At 57.4% G+C, this 19,671-nt stretch overlaps 2 long non-coding RNA genes across 3 annotated transcripts; one reads left to right on the plus strand and one right to left on the minus strand.

Annotated features, from left to right (window-relative positions):
• The first annotated feature begins 21 nt into the window (after positions 1–21).
• Positions 22–14,268, plus strand: LOC133236120 (uncharacterized). 2 transcript variants are annotated; one of them, XR_009732742.1, is made up of 5 exons: positions 22–438; positions 6,273–6,446; positions 7,268–7,333; positions 11,275–11,322; positions 12,113–14,268. It is a non-coding gene; the product is annotated as an uncharacterized LOC133236120 (long non-coding RNA). The 2 variants fall into 2 exon arrangements; XR_009732743.1 differs by lacking the exons at positions 11,275–11,322; positions 12,113–14,268 and adding an exon at positions 8,049–8,723.
• Positions 6,339–9,579, minus strand: LOC133236121 (uncharacterized). Its single transcript, XR_009732744.1, has 2 exons — positions 8,776–9,579; positions 6,339–6,619 (listed from the first exon to the last, which is right to left on the minus strand). It is a non-coding gene; the product is annotated as an uncharacterized LOC133236121 (long non-coding RNA).
• Positions 14,269–19,671: the final 5,403 nt, after the last annotated feature.

The raw sequence follows: 19,671 nt of genomic DNA on the forward strand, positions 1-19,671 counted from the left end.
TGTCGGGCTGCCCTGGGGCAGGGCCAGAGGGCCTGGGAGGGAGAGGGAGGAAGGGGAGGAAGGGAGGAGGGGTCTGGAGGGATGTCAGGCCCTGGGCACCAAGGGCCAAGTGCCTCAGGCCCCTGGTTAGCTTTTGATTCCCTGTTTATGGGGTAAGGCTGGCGTGGGGGTCGTGTTCTCCCTTCTCCTCGTCTCCCGCCTCCACCCCAGTCCCGACAACGTCACTGCCAGTTTGCCCCTAGCAGCGGCTGCCAGAGGACAGTCTTGGGCGAGACATTCAATCAACAGTCAGCGTGAGGACAGTCAGTGCGTCAGGTGTTTTCAAGGCCCTCGTGGGTACAGATACTCGGCTAGGCTGAGCCAGGAACCTGCCGGAACAGGGCCTGTTGTCAGGGGGTTACAGTCAGGGCCTCCGGCAAGTCACAGGGCAGCTCCAGGGTAAGTGGTGAGAGGATGGGGCGTGGTGTGCGTGTGTGTTCAGGGGGCGTGGTGTGCATGAGTGTTGGTGGGGGGGGCATGGTGTGCATGTGTGTTCAGGGGGCGTGGTGTGCGTGAGTGTTGGTGGGGGGGTGTGGTGTGCATGTGTGTTCGGGGGGCATGGCGTACGTATGTGTTGGTGGCCTGGGGGGGCGGTGGGGGGGCGTGGTGTGCGTGTGTGTTGGTGGGAGAGTGTGATGTGCATGTGTGTTCGGGGGGCGTGGTGTGCGTGTGTGTTGGTGTGCGGGCGTGGTGTGCGTGTGTGTTGGTGGGGGGTCATGGTGTGCGTGTGTGTTAGTGGGGGGGCAGTGTGTGTGTGTTGGGGGTGTGTGTGTGTGTTGGTGGGGGGGTGTGATGTGCATGTGTGTTGGTGGCCTGGGGGGGCAGTGGGGGGCAGTGTGTGTGTGTTGGTGGGGGGGCGGTGTGTGTGTGTTGGGGGGTGCATGTGTGTTAGTGGGGGGGCGTGGTGTGTGTGTGTGCATGTGTGTTGGTGGCGGGGGACGGTGTGTGTGCTGTCACCAGGCTGGGGGAAGCAGGGAAGGTATCCTGGAGGAGGTGACCTACAGAAGGAGACCTGAAGGAGGGGGCGGCTCATCGGATTTGGTGTGGGGGAGCGTGGTGAGGGGAGAGCTCAGAGGGGCAGGTGTGGGGGTGGGCAGGGATGCCTTACAGCCCTCTGTCCTCAGCTTCTCAGGAGGTTCCCAAGGGCTTCCTACCAGAGAGAGCGGGGCTCCACTGTGTGCAGAGGGCTCACTCTGGCCTGCTTTGGGGAGAGGGTTTGAGGATACCAGGCAGATGGGCAGGTGCTGAGCCGCAGCTGCTGTCCTCCAGGTGCGCCCTGGCCTGGCAGGGAGAGCAGGCGCAGGGTGGAAGCCACAGGCAGTTTCCTTAGATGTTGAGGAGGCAGGCTGGACAAGGTCTGGGGGCGGTGAGCAAAGGACAGGGACTCAGCAAGGGGCAGACTTCAGGTCCGAGTGACGCTGGACCAGGTATCAGGAAGGCCTGAAGTCCGCCCTTCAGGTCCCCGCGGCCAGCCTGCACTCCTGGCCATGGTGCCTCTGGGTGCTGAGCGGCCCACTCGCACTGACCCGCCCATGCCTTCTCTGTGTGTGAGCGCTTGGTCCCCTGAGGCTCTGCCCAGTCCCCTCTGCCAGCTTCTCTCTTGGCGGGTCCTGCCCCTGTCTCACTCTGGGCCACGTCCCCCATGTCCTGGTTCCCCAGGGCCCCCTCCCCCGCCTCCTGGTCTGACAAGCCCCCTCCCGCCGCCCCTCGCAGAGCTGTTGCTGCAGCACCAGGTGCCTGGCTTTCCCCACGCCCCTCCTGCGTTTCCCTGTGTCCATGGAGCCCCTCTCCCAGTCTCCCTCACTGCTCACTCACAGCAGGGGAGCCAGGGCCAGAACCCCGGTCTCCTGACCCTCCTCCCAGAGGCTTCCTCGGTCCCTGTCCACGCAGTGCCTGCCGCACCCACTCTGGGGCCTGGCACAGCACGTGCTGCTGGACAGATGTGTTATTGGCAGAAAGAGGGGGCTGGGGCCCCCACCTACCAACCCAGCCCAGCTGCCCTTCCTGCCGATGAACTCTTTTCCAGGTTCCCCCCGCAGGTCCTCCCCTTCCCTGGACAGGGATTCCTGGGGCACCCTGAGGCCTGGTTTAAAGCAGAGTGAGGATCCCAGACACCCTCGCCCTTTGTTCCCCAGCCCAGACTGGCGAATTCCATTTCAGCAGGGAAAGCAGGTCCAGCTAAAAGGCTGGGGTCTGATTGCCTGGCCATTACCTTCCTTCCCCACCACCCTCCCTCATTCCCCTTTCCTTCCTGGCTGGGCTCAGATCCCTGTTTGGGAACCTCACAGCAACACAGGCCGAGCAGGGGGGCCCCTAGAAGGGCAGAGGGGAGGGCTCACCATGGCCCCGAGGGGCGGAGTCTAGGGGAACTCAGGGCCTCAGGAGGGTTAGTTCATCTTCCAGTGGTTTCTATTTTTGCTCTGTTGTTGCAAAGAGCAAGATGCCACACTGACTCCTCATTCACTCATTAATTGAACAACGTTTCTGAGCACCTAGGATGTGATCTGAGACACAGCAGTGAGCAAAAGCACCCATGATGTGGGCCTTTCTGTTGCGCAATCAGAGGGCGCTCTATTTCTGTTTCCGGCTGCTGCCGAGTTCTCTCCGTGGTCACTTTCCCGAAGCTTGGCCTCGCCTGCAAGATGCCTGGTCCCTGCCTCTTTCCCCAGCCACATCCGGGACCCTGTGACGCTGGGCCTGGTTCCTGTCTCTCCTCCAGGAAATCAGCCCTGACCAGCACCTGGCTCTTCTGTGCACCGAACATTCCAGACTAGCTCTTAGCGCCCACCATTTGGAGGTAGAACGTGCCTGGGCTCATAAGCATGCTCTGGGCTTCCTGGTGGCTCAGATGGTAAAAAGTCTCCCTGCAGTGCAGGAAGCCTGGGTTCAATCCCTGGGTTGTGAAGGTCCTCTGGAGAAGGGAAATACTCCAGTATTCTCGCCTGGAGAATCCCATGGACAGAGGAGCTTGGCGGGCTACAGTCCCTGGGATGGCGAAGAGTCGGACACAACTGAACGACTAACACTGCTACCATGGGCGCACTGCAACCATCTGGGGCCCATCCTCAAGTCAAAGGAGTGGGCCGGTCCCTCCCTGGCTTGCTCCCCCTTCGCCCATCTGCCCACAGCTTCCCCTGACCTTTTCAGGACGCCCCTCTCCCGGCCCTTCCCTGCTGCCCTCCCAGCAGTTCATCCAGCTCCAGGTCTTGTGGATTTCACGTCCCAGGCTGGTCCCCTCTGCTCCATTTCCACGGCCACCTCCCTGCCGTCTCCCGCATGATGGTGCTATAGCTCCTCGTGCTGTCCTCCCAACAGCCATCCTCCCCAGACTGACGATTTAGAACGATTTGGGTCACGTCATTTACCTGCTTAATACTCTTCCATGACTCCCGGTCCTAAGAAAAAAAAGTCCAAATGCCTCCCCGGGGCCCAGCTCCCCAGCCCCAGTTCAACTCTGTGGGCCAGTGACACCTTGCATGGGGCCTTGGCACCAGCTGTTCCTTCTGCCTGGGATGCCCTTCTTTCATCCCTCTGCCTAGTTTTCACCCTTCAGAGGCCAGCGAAGCATCACCTCCACCAAGAAGCCGTCCCTGAGCTCTCTGATGTGGGCCACCAACCAGTACCTTTCGTACTTGCGTGATTATTTGCTCCGGCATGTTCTCCTTCCTCGAGAATGGTGACTTGGCTCATTTCGTTTGACAGTATGTGCCCAGCATGTGGCTCAGCGCCAGTCTCCTGGTGTACATGTTTGATGAACGAGTGAAGGGGTGAGCTCGTTCTGGGTCTCTGGCTCCCCCTCCCAGCCTCTTCCTCTCCCAGCTCTGGCTCTCACAGCTGGGGGTGTGTACAGTCAAGAGCCTTCAGGGATCTCCTCTCCTTTCCCTGGCCCGGGGCGTGGGGTCCTCAGCCTAGTCACTGTGATAGTTTTCCTTAGCAGCTCCCCCTGTGACCCAGTTTCCTTGCTCTGGAGACAACGACCCTCGGCGTTCCAGGACGTGTCATCACCCCTCCCACGGGGTAGACATCACAGTGCCATGGGTCCTGCCAACTCGCCCAGTTTCCAGAAAAAAAGCCCCTCCACTCCACTGCATGGGCCCCAGCTGGGCATCCCACCCTCTCCTTCCTTCCCTGCCCCCTCCCTGGTGGTGTAGTGTCCTCCAGGACAAGTGTGCAGACCGCTTCCTCCACCACGCCCCCGCTGCGTGAGGAGCCCCACTTTACAGGCAGGAGCGTCGAGGCTCAGGGAGGAAGTACACGTGGTCCTGTGAGCTTCTCCACGGTCTCTTTCTGTCTCCCTCTTTCTCTTCCTGTCAGTTGGGGCCTGGGCTGTCTTAGCTTTTTATTCACTCACTCATTTTTTTTTTTTTTCTTTTCTTTGCTGTGCTGTGGGCTTGCAGGGTCTTAGTTCCCCAACCAGGGATTGAACCTGGGCCCTGCAGTGAGAGGGTGGAGTCCTAGCCACTGGACCACGAGGGAATCCCTAGTCTTAGCTCTTTCTGTCTCAGGTTTTCCCTTTTCCGTCACATTCTCCTGCTCCCTTTTCTGTTTCTGCTGATACTTCTTGTTCTCATTCTGCTGTGTTCAGGCCATATGTGAGTTTACATGTGTGTGTGTGTGCACGTATCTGTGTGTATGTGTGACTGCAAGTGTGTGAACGTGCATGTTGATGGGAGCAGGTGTGATCCAGATGTGGGTGTGCAAGCAAGTTGAGTCGGGGACAGTCTGGGCTCAACAGGAACGTCCTGATTAGCAGGCCTAATCAGGTTCTCTGCAGAGGGCAGGGGAATGGATTTTGCCCAGAGACTTGGGCCCTGAGGGACCCCACAGAGGCCCCGGGAGCCCCAAAGGGAACCAGAGAGGAAGGTCCTGGGCACGGAGGCCCTGGGCTTCCTTCGAGGCTGGCGTGTGGCTCTAGCTTGCCTGCCCCCCCAAGTCTCCCAGACTCTCCCCAAGCCGCCCAAGCCCTCTGGTATTTGGCCACCTTGTCCATCAGCTGCTGCCCCCAAAGACGGTGCTGGTCGCTGGCAGCTTATCACGGTCTTGGGAAGCTGGGCGGCTGGCAACTGCCCCCGAATTGGGCCTGTACTGGCCTGACTGCTTTGCCTCCCACCCTGACCCCACCTGGGAGGGAACTTGTATCCTGGATCCCATCCCAGACTCGGCATCACGGGAGGCCTGGGCTTCGCTGGGATCCCAAACGGCTGACGAACTATGACCTCCGGGGCTGCAGGGGCCACGACTGACCTTCCTCAGCCTCCACCCCCCAGGGAACTTGAAACTTTGAGGCAACTGCACCCAGCAGGGCAGGCACCAAATCCTCTGTCAGTCGGCTGGGCTCCACTGACAAGGTCACCCAGGGATGCCACCCGGCAGTCCCAGGAGGAACGTCAGGGGAGGCGAGAGCCTGGGGTCAGGGGTGGGGGAGTGCTAGGGAGCCCCCAGTGTGGCCACCCCCAGCAGCAAGCTGTCGGGGGCACCTGCTCTTCACATGCACACATTTTCTCATCTCACCCTCACATCCAGGGCGGGGCTGGGGCCATTATACCCTCGGTCACAGCTGAGAAACAGTGGCCCAGAGAGGCCGCGTGAGTGGTACAGCTGGGGTTTGCACACAGGGCCCGCTCTCAGCCACTAGCTTATTCATCAATCAGCCCCACGGTCACACCCGCTAAGGCAAGGATACCCCTCCATCAAGGAGAGGCCAGATGCCCGAGTGAGCCCCCACTCCCCCAGGCCAGTCTGGGGCTGGGTCTGGGCTGGGGAGGAGGCAGGAGGGAGGTGTGGCTGGGTCCCCATGCGGGGACACAGGCAGGGCATGCGGCACGGGGCTGGTTACGTCCCCAGCTAGCTTTTGGCGAGGGCTCAGCGAGGACTGCTTCCCCAGACAGCACTCAGGAGGGTGGATGCTCATGGGCTGTTAATCCAAGAAAGAGCCAGTGTGTGACGAGGATCGAGATTCCAGTTACATGTCAGGACTCTGGGGTCTGACTCCTCTGGCCTTAACTTGCATGAGGTCTCCCTGGAGGCCGACATCAAAGGCCACCAGAGGAAGGCGCCTGCCGTGCCCTGAGCCCCAGAGATTCTGCCGCTGTTCCTAGAGTGGAGGGCGGCCCTCCTGGAGGGCACAGGCTGCCGCCGGCTGTCTGGGCATGAGAGGAGTGGCGCGGGGAGGGGCTGCCCCAGAGCAGCCCCCCAGAGGGTGACCCCACCGTTTGTGCCTTTAATTTTCACAGCTTCGTTGGTTCTGCTGGTCAGAGCAACGCTTTCCGGACAGAAGTGAAATCTCAGAACATCCGAGCTGGAGGGGCCCTCAGAGGCCACCAGCTATCATCTTTTCATTTTACAGCGGAGGAGAGACAAAGCAAGGCTGCAAAGAGATGAAAGGTCTTGCCCAGAGTCACATAACGGTCAGTGGAAGAGCCAGACTTGAACCTGCGGCCTGTGCTGCAGGGGATGGAGGGCTGGTGAGGAGCGTGGATAGTGAGGTGCACACACCTGGGTTCCAGTCTCAGCTCTGCCATTTCCTGGTGATGTGACCTGGGACGAGCATCTCAACCTCACCAAGCCTCAGTTTTTGCATCTGTGAAGTGGGCATAATTTTCTTAGGGCTATGTTTTGATGACGTTGTACAAATAAAAAACATTTAGCACAGTGTTTGACACAAGGTACCCCAGATGTTGGCTGTTATTATTATAAATTCCAGTAAGGCCTTACATGAATGGGCCTCTGTTGGGGAGGGGAACCACAGTGACTACATTTTCCAACTCTGAGTTCAGCTTCATGCCCTGAAATGGTTATATGGGGACAGCAGCCCAGAATATTTGAATTTGAGCCTGCCCCCCCAATGCAGGACATGTGGGTACCACTGGGGCATGTGTGAAGTGCTGGGGAGCGTAAGGAGGGCGAGGTTAATCAGCTTGCCATGGGGTGAGCTTCAAGGCATCCAAGCCGGACCCTGAAGGGCACATAGGAGTCCTGGGCAGAGAAGAGAATGGAGGCAACAGCAAGGTGAAGAGCACCCATGAAAGTCCAGAGAGTGTGGAGAGCATGGAGTTTCCAGAAACCTTCAGAGTGGCTGGAGTGGCGGGGGTGGGGGGACAGTGGAGAGAGGACCCCTCATCTCTCCCCCCACTTTGAGAGGTGCTGCATTTTGACTATGAAGCTAGGACCACAGTTCCAGGCAAGGGCCACCCTTCAGAGCTAACATAATTTTTCTGTCATTTCACAGGTGAGGAACAGGAGACCCGCAGAGGGGATGGCCTCCTGGGGACCCCAGCTGCGCGGGTAGAAGCAGGTAATGGCCCACTCTCAGGCCAGCTGTGGGTGGTGGGAGCAGGGGAGGGCTGACTTGGGGAACCGGGGCTCCCGGGTGATGACTGGTGCTGGCAGGAAGGGCCGCCTGGGCCTGTAAGAGTGATGGGCAGGGGTGACGGCCAGGGGCAGCTGATGCACATTATTTATGGCTGCTTCTCCACGAGTCCTTCAGGGCCGTGAAGGTAATTGAATAAGTGAGCGTGAGCAAACGTGGGCGATCGTTTAATTGTGGCAGAAAATGAAGTTGGTTGCAGCTGGGGGCCGCCAGCCCATTACCGTCGGCCGTGGTTTCTGCTGAGCTGAGCACATGGGGCTGGGCGGCCATCCATCCTTGGCCCACCCCCGCCCCAGCCCTGGGTGGCCCACCCCAGGCCAGCAGGGCCCCGGCAGGCTGGTGATCGGGGAGTCTGTTCTTCGGGCAGCTGCTCCCCAGAACACTTTCTCTGCCCTAGGAAGGCCCTGGAGGCTGCTACAGTTGGCGAGGGGCCTGGGACGACCCGGGAGGGCAGGCGCGAGGCCTCGGCCTGGTGGCAAGAACGGGGTGGGGGGTTCAAATCATGACATTTGGCACAGAATGTCAACAGACACAGATAAAGCCCTTGTCAAGCGCCGGGCACTGTTCTAACTACTAGTTGTTATCAACTTGGATTAATCCTCTGATCACCCTGTGAGGGAAGTGCTCTTCTTATGCCCAGATTTCACAGATAAGGAAGCTCTGGCTGCTGACTCCTTGCCCTGGATTGAGAAGCTCTGAGATTCCGGAGCGGGGGGGTCCTGATGAGTGAGGGCTGCTGCGGCAGCGATAAAGGGAAATGCAGTCAGGACCTGATCATGATGGTCCCACGGGCCTCTCGGGCGTTCTCTTCCTCACCACTTGCCCTGTTTCAGCGTGACTGGCCACCCGCTGCCTGCCCCTCTGAGCAAGACCAGCGCAGAAGCCTGGACCCCAAGTTCCGAGGCAGGGGGAGGCCCTCGAAGGCCTGGCTAGCTCACCTCCAGAGCTCTGGCCCTCTGGCCTTTGCTGCTCTGGTGACCTTTCCAGCCCTCCTAAGGGAGCAGAGAAAATTAGGCTTGGGGACTTCCCTGGTGGTTCAGTGGCCAAGACTCCACGCTCCCCATGCAGGAGCCCTGGGTTCAATCCCTGGCCAGGGAACTAGATCCCACATGCTACAAGATGCGGCAAAGCCAAATAAATAAATAAAAATAAATATTAAAGAAGAAATAAAATTAGGCCTGAGATGTGAGTAGCCAGTTCACCCTCCCCAGCAGAGGGGCAGCCACATGGCCCCAGGGTGATCCATGCCAGGAAGGCAGTCCAGCTGCCTGGGGGGCCAGGGCAGGGCTGGGGGCTGGGTCTAGACCTCGGGGGGCCCTGGGCTTCCTGCGTTTTATCTGACACTCCCACTCTGGCACCAGGCTCACCTCTCATGTGGGGGGCACCCCATCTTCTCCGTGCACCCAGGCTGCGGTGGGGCCCTGCGTGGGGCAGGGCCGGATCGTCAGCCTTGAGTTGGACCTCCTGGCTGCCCTGCCTGTGCCTGGAGCTTGGCTGCCCGGATGGCCTTGGGTGGCCACTCCCTCCAGGCTCTTGTCACGGCGTCTCTGTCCTCTCCGCTGGGGTGGGTGACGTACTCGCGGCGGCCGCCCCGAATTTCCATGGCCTGTCGGCTGCACGGCCGCTTGCACAATCAGCCCCACTCTGAGCGCTGAGGCACGGATCTATCGACTTCCTCCTCCCTCCAACCTGCATCCTCCGCCCAGCTGTGCTGTGAGGTTTTTGAGGGCAGAGGACCCTGTCCTTTTGCCTTTCACTCATTCGTTTATCCAGGCGGCACCTGCCATGTACCAGTGTTGTGCTGGGTTTTGGGACTTTACAAAAATGAGTCAATAATGCCCTTGCAGTTGATCCACACAGTGGAGTGAACACTGGGTCCTCAATCCCCCCTAAATGATGGCAAAGGGGGCAAAAAGAGGCGCTTCGAGGACAGAGGATGAGCCAGGGGAGGACTGCACGGGAGACTCAGCTTTGGGAGATGCAACTAACATCTAGCTATCCTCACTTTGGGGAAGGCCTGCCGTTGAAGGGATTGAACAAGGAAGATGGGATTCAACAAGGAAAAAGTTGGGAGGCCTCTGAAATGAGGCAGCTTGTCCTCCTGATGCAGGAGGCCGGGCTGAAAACTCGAGTCACCAGGCTCTGGGGGCTGGCGACACCCTGCTTCTAGACCCAGGCACTGCCCGCAGGTTGGGGCTCCCACAGTCAGAACAAGAGGGAGTGCCGGGAGGCCCAGTCTCAAGGCCAAGTCTGGAAGAGGTGATCTTAAAGGATGACTTCCGACAAAGTGAGGATAGAAATCAAGAAAGAAAGCAACCCCGGACCCGGCAAGCAGGGGTCCAGTGTTGGAAGGTGGTGCAGGGGAGGCCTAGGACCCCAAGGTTCTGTTGGGAGGGTCCCGCAGGACTGGTCAGATTACCAGAGGGATATGACCACCTCAAGAGGAGGGTTTTTTGTTGTTGCTGCTGTTTTTGCTGTGCCGCTCAGTTTGCAAGATCTTAGTTCTCTGACCAGGGATTGAACCCAGGCCCCGGCAGTGAAAGCGCTGAGTCCTAACCACTGAACCTTCAGGGAATTTCCCTGAGAGAAGGTTTAAAGTCTGGTCAGAGGCTCTGGCATAGATTGATGACGGGAACACAGAAATTTGAAGGAACAAATAAAAAGCCTCAAAAGGCAACTTGATTAACTTTAGGAAACAAAGAGTTTTCTAGGAGAGAAAATCTAATCCTGAGACACTGCATGATTCAGATTCAATCATATCGACATGCTGTAGCAGGAATGTACGCCTGAGATGCTGATTTCATGGAAATGATAGTAGACATTTAGAGGTTGGGAGGGGGAGGGGGAAATGGGCGATGGAGTACTTGAATCTTAATGGGAAATAAAATTCTAATCGACAGTAAGAAATCAATAGATACAATCCAAAATAGAAAAATCACGAATTTGTAGTATCTGCACATCAGGTAGAAGAGAGACACCCAGGAGCAGAAGAAAACGACCAACGGAGGTGAAAGTTGGCCTGGAGGCGGGCAGGGGCGGGTTTCTTTATCAGCTGTGAAATACTGTTTGATTCTTAAAATTATGACCACATGTGACTATAAACGTTAAACTTACTTAAAAAGGAGAGGAGGATGTTTTGCCACAATTTAAAAAGAGGAAAGGGAAGGAAGAGGCCCCCAGCATAAAGATCTAATGCACCAAGGCGGCCCCCCACTCCCACCCCCACCCCCACCCCCCACCTCGGGCTCAGCTGAAGCCAGCGGGTGGACCCGGGCAGGTGGGCGGCTGTGGAAGCACAGAGCCAGCTCACGGGAGGTCCCAGGCAGATGTCAGTGTGAGAAGCTAATCCTCGCTAATGGGTTAATTGCTCCACCTCTCAGATGTCACAAGGGCCCTTCAGCAGCTTCCGGCAGATTCTCCAAAGATTCACTGCCTGGAAGCAGTGACCCTAAATCAGAAAAGCAACTCCTGGGGGGCGCAGCTCCGGACACGATCCTGGGGAGGTATGGGGGGGCGCTGGAGGCCCAGAGTCTTCCCTTTTCTGGATTCCATGTCACGTGCAGGAGCCGGAGAGTGAGTGCGGTGGTGTGTGTGTGTTGGGGAGGGACATGTGTGCACGAAGCACGCACAGGTGTGTGCACAGAAGTGCACACGAGCCCGCGGGTGTGCGTGCACGCACATGTGTGCATGGCGTCTGCTTGGAGGGCTGTGGTCTGTTCCGTCCAGTCTCACGCCCCGAACCCAGGGGCCGCCCTGGGAGACTCGCCTCCCTCCCCTGCAGGTGTCTGGGAGCTGGGGAAGGAAATCCCGGAAACCCGCTTCCACTTGGCTCTCTTCCTCAGTCTCCTCACATGTTTCTTCTCCAGGACTTGAAGCATTCTCTCTCTTCCTTCCTTGGACACACCTACTCGGAGGTGAGGCTCTGATGGGCTTTTATGTTTAAAAAGGACAAAGTGTTAAGCTAAAGGAATGAATTTTTAATGGTGGGATTTCAGGCCTTTTTCTCTCAGGAGAAGTTCTGTTTGTTTTGGCTTCAGTTTGGTTTTGTCAGAGAAGTTTCCCCACGTCCCTGGAGCCACTCTGAAGCCCCAGGCTCCCTCCTGGATGCTGTCAGCCAGGGCCCTCTCCCAACTGGTGCCAGAGCGCTTCCTGGGGTGGGCGTGTGGGGGGTCATCATCTTCCTCTGGCTCCAGAATGGGCCCCAGGCAGGGAGGGTTAGGGTTAGGGTGGGCGCACGGACCCTCTGCTCTGCCTTCAGCCCGCCCAGCCCTGGCGCACCGTCCCCAGAGGGAGGCAGGGGGCATCCCAGGGGGCCAGGAGTGACCTGCCCCCCCTCCCAAGCAGTGGGGGCCAGGCAGAGGGCAGCATGACCACCCCAGGTCTGGCCGACAACGGTGACACCCAGGCCGGCTCCCCTTGCTCCGTCGGGGGCGGCAAGCACCCTCTCTGTGGGGGAGGCCTCAGAGGGGGCCAGGGGAGGGATGAACCCCTCGCCCACCCTCAGCCCCCAGGGGCCCACCCAGGGGCTCTGTGTGCCCCCTCAGGCTGCAGCGGCTGTATCGGGCCCCCACCCGGTACTGACTCTCAGCGCAGCACAATCACCTGCCCTCTTGTCAGTCCTGGAGGACGGGAAGGGGGAAGGACCACCTCTGGGGATATCGCTGAGTCCCTGCCCCTCCCTGGACTTGCTCTCCTTCTCCTCAGGCTCCTGGCCCCGGGAGGCCCCCAGCGGAGCTGGAGAAGGGCCCAGCACCAGGGGTGGGTGAGATGCCAGCAACCCCTTGGAGATCAGAACTGCTAGTCGGGCCAGCTGACCCCATCTCTGGCCACCTGAGTGACCCTCCTGGGGGACTGGACCTGGAGCTTGGGGTCCTCAGGTGCCAGCGTCACTGCTCTGGTCTCCCCAGTCTGCCCAGAGCCCCCTAAAGCCCACCGTGTGCTCAGCCATGGGACTCCTCATCCGAAGCCTCCGAGCCCTCCTTTTCCCATTCCTCCACCACCCGGCCCGCTGGTACCAGAACTGCCCTGCAGGACAAGCCTCAGCCTGGGCCACAGGCAAGGCCGCTTGACTCAGCAGTCCCTGCTGTCCCCACAGCCGGCGCGGAGGTTGCAGGTGCCTCCCCTCCCTGCCCAGGCATCAAGTCACAGGGCTTGAATACTTCCCAGGACAGGGAGCTCATCAGCCCCAGGCAGCAGCCGGCTCCAGGCAGAAACGCTTCGACTTCTGAGACAAGTCCTTTGTGATGAACTGACACCTGAACACCGGTTAATTCCATCTGTTTACACATTTTCGTCATCCGCATCATTATTAATACTGTCTACATACCAGCACATTGCAGTGTGTCAGCGAATCCTTCACCACTTGTGGAGCTGGTGCCTGTCTTCTCCATCATGTACTGGTAGATGGGAAACCTGAGGTCCAGAGGAAGTGTGTCACCTAAGTGTGTCTCACGGCCAGGAAGTCACAGAACGTGGGCTCAGATCCAGAGCCCAGGCCCTTGCCAGCCAGGGGTGTGCCCATCCAGGTTCCACCATCTGCTTAGCTCCCCTCTCCAGCATGTTCTTACTTCTCTGCCAGGGGCCACTACCCCACAAAGCTCACACCTTCTCCCCCAGACCCTGCAGATGGATCAACTCCTCCAGGAAGTCCTCCTGAGACAGCCAAGGGGTATGGAAGGAACCCTCTTCCCCAGGTATCTTCTAATAGAGGAAGGGAGGGGTTAAGGGGTGGGAGACAGGTGTCTTATTCAGGGTTCTCATGGGTCAAAAATCTTGGTTAAACTTTAACCAAGAGCTTGCCTAAAACAAACAAACAAAACAAAATGAAGAAAGAAAAAAAAAAAACTAAAAAAAAAGAGCTCGCCTAGTGTCATGCCATCTCAGTAAAGGGCAAGACCTTCAAACTCATCTAGTTCCATCCATCTATTCCATGCTAGCATATCTGTTGTGTGCCCATGTAGCCTCTGCTTACGTACCTCCAGTGATGGGGGGCTCATTATCTACCAAGGCAGTTCAAGGCTCAAAATACCTTCTCCTACAGAGCCAAGGTTTCTCTCCTTGAGGTTTCTGTTTCATAGGTCCAGCCCTGCCCTTCATGGGTCATCAGAACTAGCCTAACCCTTCCCTTATGATGTTTGGAGCAAGGGACCATATTCCTGCTGAACCTTCTCTCAGCAAAACCCAAGAGAGGGGGCCAGTAAGAGATCCCTCAGAGAAAATGAGAGGTGCCCCCCAGACAAGAGTGCAACATCCCACTCCCAGTCCTCAGCTGAGCTGCCAGAACTGTGAGCTGGACTGTGTTAGCTTCGGGGTGGAGGGCGGAGAGAGTTCTTGGAGTAATCCTCCCATGTCTGCACCCCCTCACCACTTTGGGAAGTCCCAGGCCTGACTCTTGCTGGGATGTGTTTAAAGGGAGAGGCTGCCTGGGGGTGCCCTGGCCCCAGGAAAGGAGAGATGGGCATGGGGACCTGATACCAGGGGGACAGAGAAGAGGGCGATCAGGCTTGAGCTGCCTATAAGGTACCTGCCCAACAGGACAGCCTGACCAAACCAGGCTTCAGACTCACGTGCTCTGACTCCCAGTCCCGCTAACTTCAAACCTGGGTGGTATACCTTTACTGATGCACCCACGATCGACTTCTCCATTGCTTCCCATAGTCCTGACCATCAGCCCGTGGTTCCAAAGCCCTGCTGGAACTTGGGTCCGGCGCCCTCTGCATCCCCAGTTCTGTGCAGTGAGGCCTGTGGCCCCAAATGCTGGCATCTCATTGCCTTTCTCCTGTGAGTTGCTATTCCTTGCCCATTCCTCCGCACATGAAGGCAGGGCACAAATAAATCAATAAAACAAAAATAAACACGTTTGTCCCTGTTAAGTTTCATCTTGTTAGATCCACCCCATCGCTCCGGCCTGTCAACTTTCTTTTAGAGCCCAGCTCTGTTATCTGGCATATTTGCCATCATCCCCCCAACAGTGTGGCATCTGCAAATTTGATAAAGTACATGGAGCGTGTGTGTCTCAGATGAAACCCCCTCCCCCAACGGGATGGCTGGAGCACAGTCATGCATAAGCGCGTGTCCATACACATACATCCACACACATACTCTTCCCTCTGTCTGGGCCCCATCAACCACCTTCAAGATCCTGGGCCGGGGGGAGCCCCGGGTACCTGTGCCCCCACAGAGGACTTGGTACTCAGCAGATGTTGCTGTGCATGTGGGGGGTTGGGACACTCTGGGGACCTGGGCACCTTCTCACCTCCCCTGGCCATTGTTCCGTCAATCTCTGACCTACCTGCGCCCTGCCAGCCTCTTCCACCGAGGTCTTGGGTCTCCTGGATGGCTGTGCGGCCCTCCCTGCCTCCCCTGCTAAACATGCAGTGCCCCCCACCCCCGCAGGTTGTGATGGCGGCTGCCGGCGTGGAGCCAGCCTGACTGCCTGGAGTGAGGACTCCTTCTCCCCCACACCTGCTGAGCACCAGCCCTCTGATCCTTCTCTTCAGGGGACCCCAGACTTCATCTTTGCAGTAATTGCATACCAGGGGTAGCCAAGTCAGAAAGATCCAGGTCCTCACTGCAGAGGCCTGCCAGACACCGCTTTGGCAGAATGAAAAATAAAACCCAAGGCCTAGACTGATCTTCCAGAATCTTCTGGTCCATTCCCAGCCTCCAAGCACTGGATGTTGGATTGGCGGGGTAGAGGGATCAGACAGTTTCCTCCTCCTCCCTTCCTGTGACACGAGCTTCTTGTTCTTCCCTCCAGAAAGGTGGCAAAAGTTAGTTACATGTATTCTTCAGCTGATGCTAGGAATAAACACCGCCCAATTCCTGGTGGCTGACGCCAACATACAGTGATTTCTTACACTATCGCACCGTGGGTCCGCCCGAGATCCAGCCTAGGCTGTTGCTTCTCCAGGACTCAGGGTTCGGCAGCACCACTGAACCACAGCCGAGGAAGTAGGGCAGACCCGCGCCAGCTCTCGAAGCCTCTGCCTCCCAGCCCCACTGTTGCTTCAGGTCACCAGCTAACGCAAGTTATGGAAAGTGACAGTCGCTCAGTCCTGTCCGACTCTCTGTGACCCCACGGACTATACAGTCCCTGGAACTCTCCAGGCCAGAATACTGGAGTGGGTAGCCGTTCCCTTCTCCAGGGGATCTTCCCAACCCAGGTATCGAACCCAGGTCTCCTGTGCTGCAGGCAGATTCTTTACCAGCTGAGCCACAAGGGAAGCCCACGGTCAGGCCCAATTTTCAAAGAGAGTAGGGAAGTGTGATCTTTTCTTGTGGCGGGAACTTTGGCAAATGGCCTTGGTGATTCTTCTGCCCGCTAGCCGATCCTGTCCCTCAGAGGGGCCCGAGTTCCCACCATCCACTTGGATGCTGGCTCTTGAGTCCAGCGTGGGCTGCTCTTCCCCTTTCCTCCCTACCGCCTGTGTGCCCAGGACGCGGCCCTCGTCTCTCGAATTTCTGCTCCACGGTGCACGTCTTGTCTTTTCTCTTCCCGTCTCGGTGTGCCATCCCTTCCTCTGAGAGGCCCTCCTCCCACTTCCTGCTTGGAGAATCCCGAGGACAGAGGAGACTGGCTACAGGCTACAGTTCACAGGGTCTCAAAGAGTCAGACACCTCCCGCCTCCTATCTCCAGTGCTGCTCGTGGGAGGCCTGGGGCTCCATCCCCAGTGGCTGGCCAGGAGGTGGGCCCCACTCCCGTCCATCTGAGCCCTTCCCATCTCTCCCTCCCTCCGATGTCCCAGAGCAGCAGCAGCCAGGTGGGGGAGCCCTCTGAGAATGTGTGGCCGCAGTCAGGCCCTGGTGCCCCCCCCACCCCCCGAGCCTGGATGGAGCTCGGAGGCCCCCTCACGCTTGCCTCTCCAGGGATTGGCTTCTGTGAGCACATGCGCACACCTGGTGCCCAGATTTGTCTGAGCTTGTTTTTGTCACTTCGAGCTATGACACACACTCATGGGGAACTTGTCCGAACCTGTGTCTGTTCTATCACAAGCAACAGACCACCCAAAATGTAGTTGTGATAACATTTCATAGAAACACACACACACAGCATGTCAGAGTGGTTAGACCTAAATAAGGTCTGTGCCTGGGTGAATAGTTACTCTCTCAAGGTCGGTTTCCTAGTTTGGACAGGGTACACAATTCTGTGGGGTCGCTGGAGGAGCTGGGTTGAAGGGTACAGGAGAAATTGCAGTACTGGTTTTGTATCTCTTTATGAGCCAAACGATTTCAAATGAAGAAGTTATAATAATAACACAAGGACTTCCCTGCTCGTCCAGGGGTTGAGACTCCACCCTTCTGCTGTAGGGGGCGCAGATTTGATCTTTGGTTGGGAACTAAGCTCCCCGTTATGCTACATGGCGCAGCCAAAAAATTCAAAAAGCGAAAACAACAGACTTAGTAGCTTAAAACAACACCAGGCATTTACTCCTGATCCTGCGATTTGGGCGCTGCTGGAGAGGGACGGCTGATCTCTGCTCACCTGGGACTGGGGCCCCAGCTGGGATGCTGCGCCAGCTGGGGTTGGCAGGCATCTGTCTCCCCACAAGGTCCTTCAGCAAGGCAGCTGCGCCTCGTTACGTGGTGGCTCCAGGCCCAAGAGGGTGAAAGCAGGAGTGACAAGGCCCCCAACGCCTCCGGCCAAAATTAGCCAGTGTCCCTCTGGCCACATTCCACTGGTCAAAGCTGACCCAGGGCCAACCCAGATTCAAGGAAGAAGAAATACCACTTGGATGCGTGTTTTCTGGGTCCAGCGTGGAATGGTCTTCCATGAGACGGAGGAAGTGGCAGAGAACGTGCGGCATCTTTAACTCACGGCCATCACTGATGTGATGGACAGGGAGGCCTGGCGTGCTGCGATTCATGGGGTCGCAAAGAGTCAGACACGACTGAGCGACTGATCTGATCTGATCACTGATGTATCAGAAGCTTCTGAATTTGCCCCAGGGTGTCTGGTCCAGCCTCCTCACTGGGGATGTGGGGATGGAGGCTGGAGAGCCGGCGGGGGTGGGGGGGTGGTCAGCCACGCAGAGGGGCGTGGGTTGAGGAGCAGAGCTGGACTGCTGACCCAGGGCTCACGCTACATCACCCGGGGACGCCCAGTCCCACACAGGGCAGCTTCGCCAGCCTGGCATCACCGCTTGGGATTCTGTTTTGCACGTGCTGGTGTTTGCAATCAAAAAGTTCAGCGGCCCTTCCAGTGTGCTTAAATTAGTCCCCACGAAAACCAAATCATTTCATTTGCAGAGAAGGGCTTAATTGCAAGGGGAACGAGGCAAAGGGAATTCTGTTGCCTGTTTTCATTGAAGAAAATTACTGTACTTTCCCCTGTCTTCTTTACTAAACAGAAGCAGCTTAGAAATTGGGCTGTAATCACCAGTGATACCTCTCCTACCCTTTCTTTTCAGAGCCTGCTCAGCATTCCCGGCTCCTGAGACCCTGCTCTGGGCCATTCTTGCCCACCCACCTGGCAGGGCAGCCTGATCCCAAGTCCTGGTGCTGGGCAGCATCTCCCCGGTTTGGCTGGAGTCTCACCTCGCCCCTGCGATGTTGAGAGGATTGCCTGAGATGTTACTGGGGCCTCAGCCAGGGACTGGCCCACGCTCTTGGCAGGAAGAAACACCTCATCCCTTTCTTCAGAAAACACATGAAGTGGACTTCTCTGGTGGTCCAGTGGTTAAGATTCCATGTTTCCAATGCAGGAGATGTGAGTTCGATCCCTGGTCGGGGAATTAAGATCCCATACGCCACAGTGGGGGAAAAAGAAAAAAAAAGAAAACACATGAAATCTGCTCCAAGCCCCTACTCACCAGGGCTGCAGAGAAGTTCCATTTTGAACGAAGAGCATCCCCATTAGCATCTTATGCAAATCCTAGGGCTGGTCATGTATGGATGTGAGAGTTGGACTGTAAAGAAAGCTGAGCGCCGAAGAATGGATGCTTTTGAACTGTGGTGTTGGAGAAGACTCTTGAGAGTCTGCTGGACTGCAAGGAGATCCAACTAGTCCATCCTAAAGAAAATCAGTCCTGAATATTCATCAGAAGGACTGATGCTGAAGCTGAAACTCCAATACTTTGGCCACCTGATGTCAAGAACTGACTCATTTGAAAAGACCCTGATGCTGGGAAAAGATTGAAGGCAGGAGGAGAAGGGGACGACAGAGGATGAGATAATTGCATGGCATCACCGACTCAATGGACATGAGTTTGAGTAAGCTCGGGGAGTTGGTGATGGACAGGGAGGCCTGGTGTGCTGCAGTCCATGGGGTCGCAAAGAGTCGGACACAATTGAGCAACTGAACTGAACTGAGGGCTGGTGTGCTTTAGTGCCTGGCAGAAGGTAGGGAGCCTGGGCCGTCTGCACCTTCTGTCCTTTGATGCTGTGGGCTGGCAAGTCCTTGGGGCTCGGTCCCATAGGAGGTGCATGAGGAAGCGAAATTTGTAGCACTTCCTGTGTTGAGAGAAATGAAGGAGGGCTGGGCCTAGAGAGTGTGCAGGGTGGGGTGCAGCCAGTTCCCCATGGGGATAGCGGTCCGGAGGAGATCAGGGTTGGGAGAGGCAAGCACAGAGGCTCAGAGGCAGCAGTGGGCCTGGGGAGGGCCACAAGGCGTGTGGCCTGAGTGGAGGGAGGAGCAGGGGCCGCGGGAGCCTCCAGGGTCTCTGTGAGGTCCTGGTTGTTTGTCTGGAACGAGGTGGTTCCATTCTGTTCCGGCAAACCCTCAGCAACTCAACAGATTCCCCTTCTTTGGAGAAGAAAAGAGAGGCAGGCCGTCTAGGGTCACACCCTGGCTCCATTACCTTCCTGACCTCTCCGAGCCTGTCCCCCCCAGGAGCGGGTAACAACAGCACCCGCCCCCTGGGGGCGTCATGAGCGCGAAGCTATCATATGTTGACTAATTTTATCATGTCTTTTAAAAGAACTTCCTCTGCTACAGGGATACGCTGATTAGCCCCAGTTGGTCCTGAGAAGGCTGGGTCTCCACCTCCACCCCCTGGAAACACAGCACCCGGCGGAATGCTGCCCCTCACTCACCAGCCCCTCCTTTTCAGAGGACCCTCTGTCCAGATCCTTTTCTCTCAAGCTTGCTCAGGGATGGGAGTGCAGAGCTGACCCGGCTGCCCAAGAGGTGCTGCTCCCTGAGTAACTGCTCCCCTTATCCCCCCCTTTGGGGGAGGCCGACAGGATAATGGATTTGAGTCCACACACCTGTCTCAACAAAAGGGTTTTTTTTTTTGAGGCTCAAAGTCAATGGTGTATTAAT

The sequence above is a fragment of the Bos javanicus genome, chromosome 23, assembly GCF_032452875.1.
Source record: "Bos javanicus breed banteng chromosome 23, ARS-OSU_banteng_1.0, whole genome shotgun sequence".
NCBI lineage: Eukaryota > Metazoa > Chordata > Mammalia > Artiodactyla > Bovidae > Bos > Bos javanicus.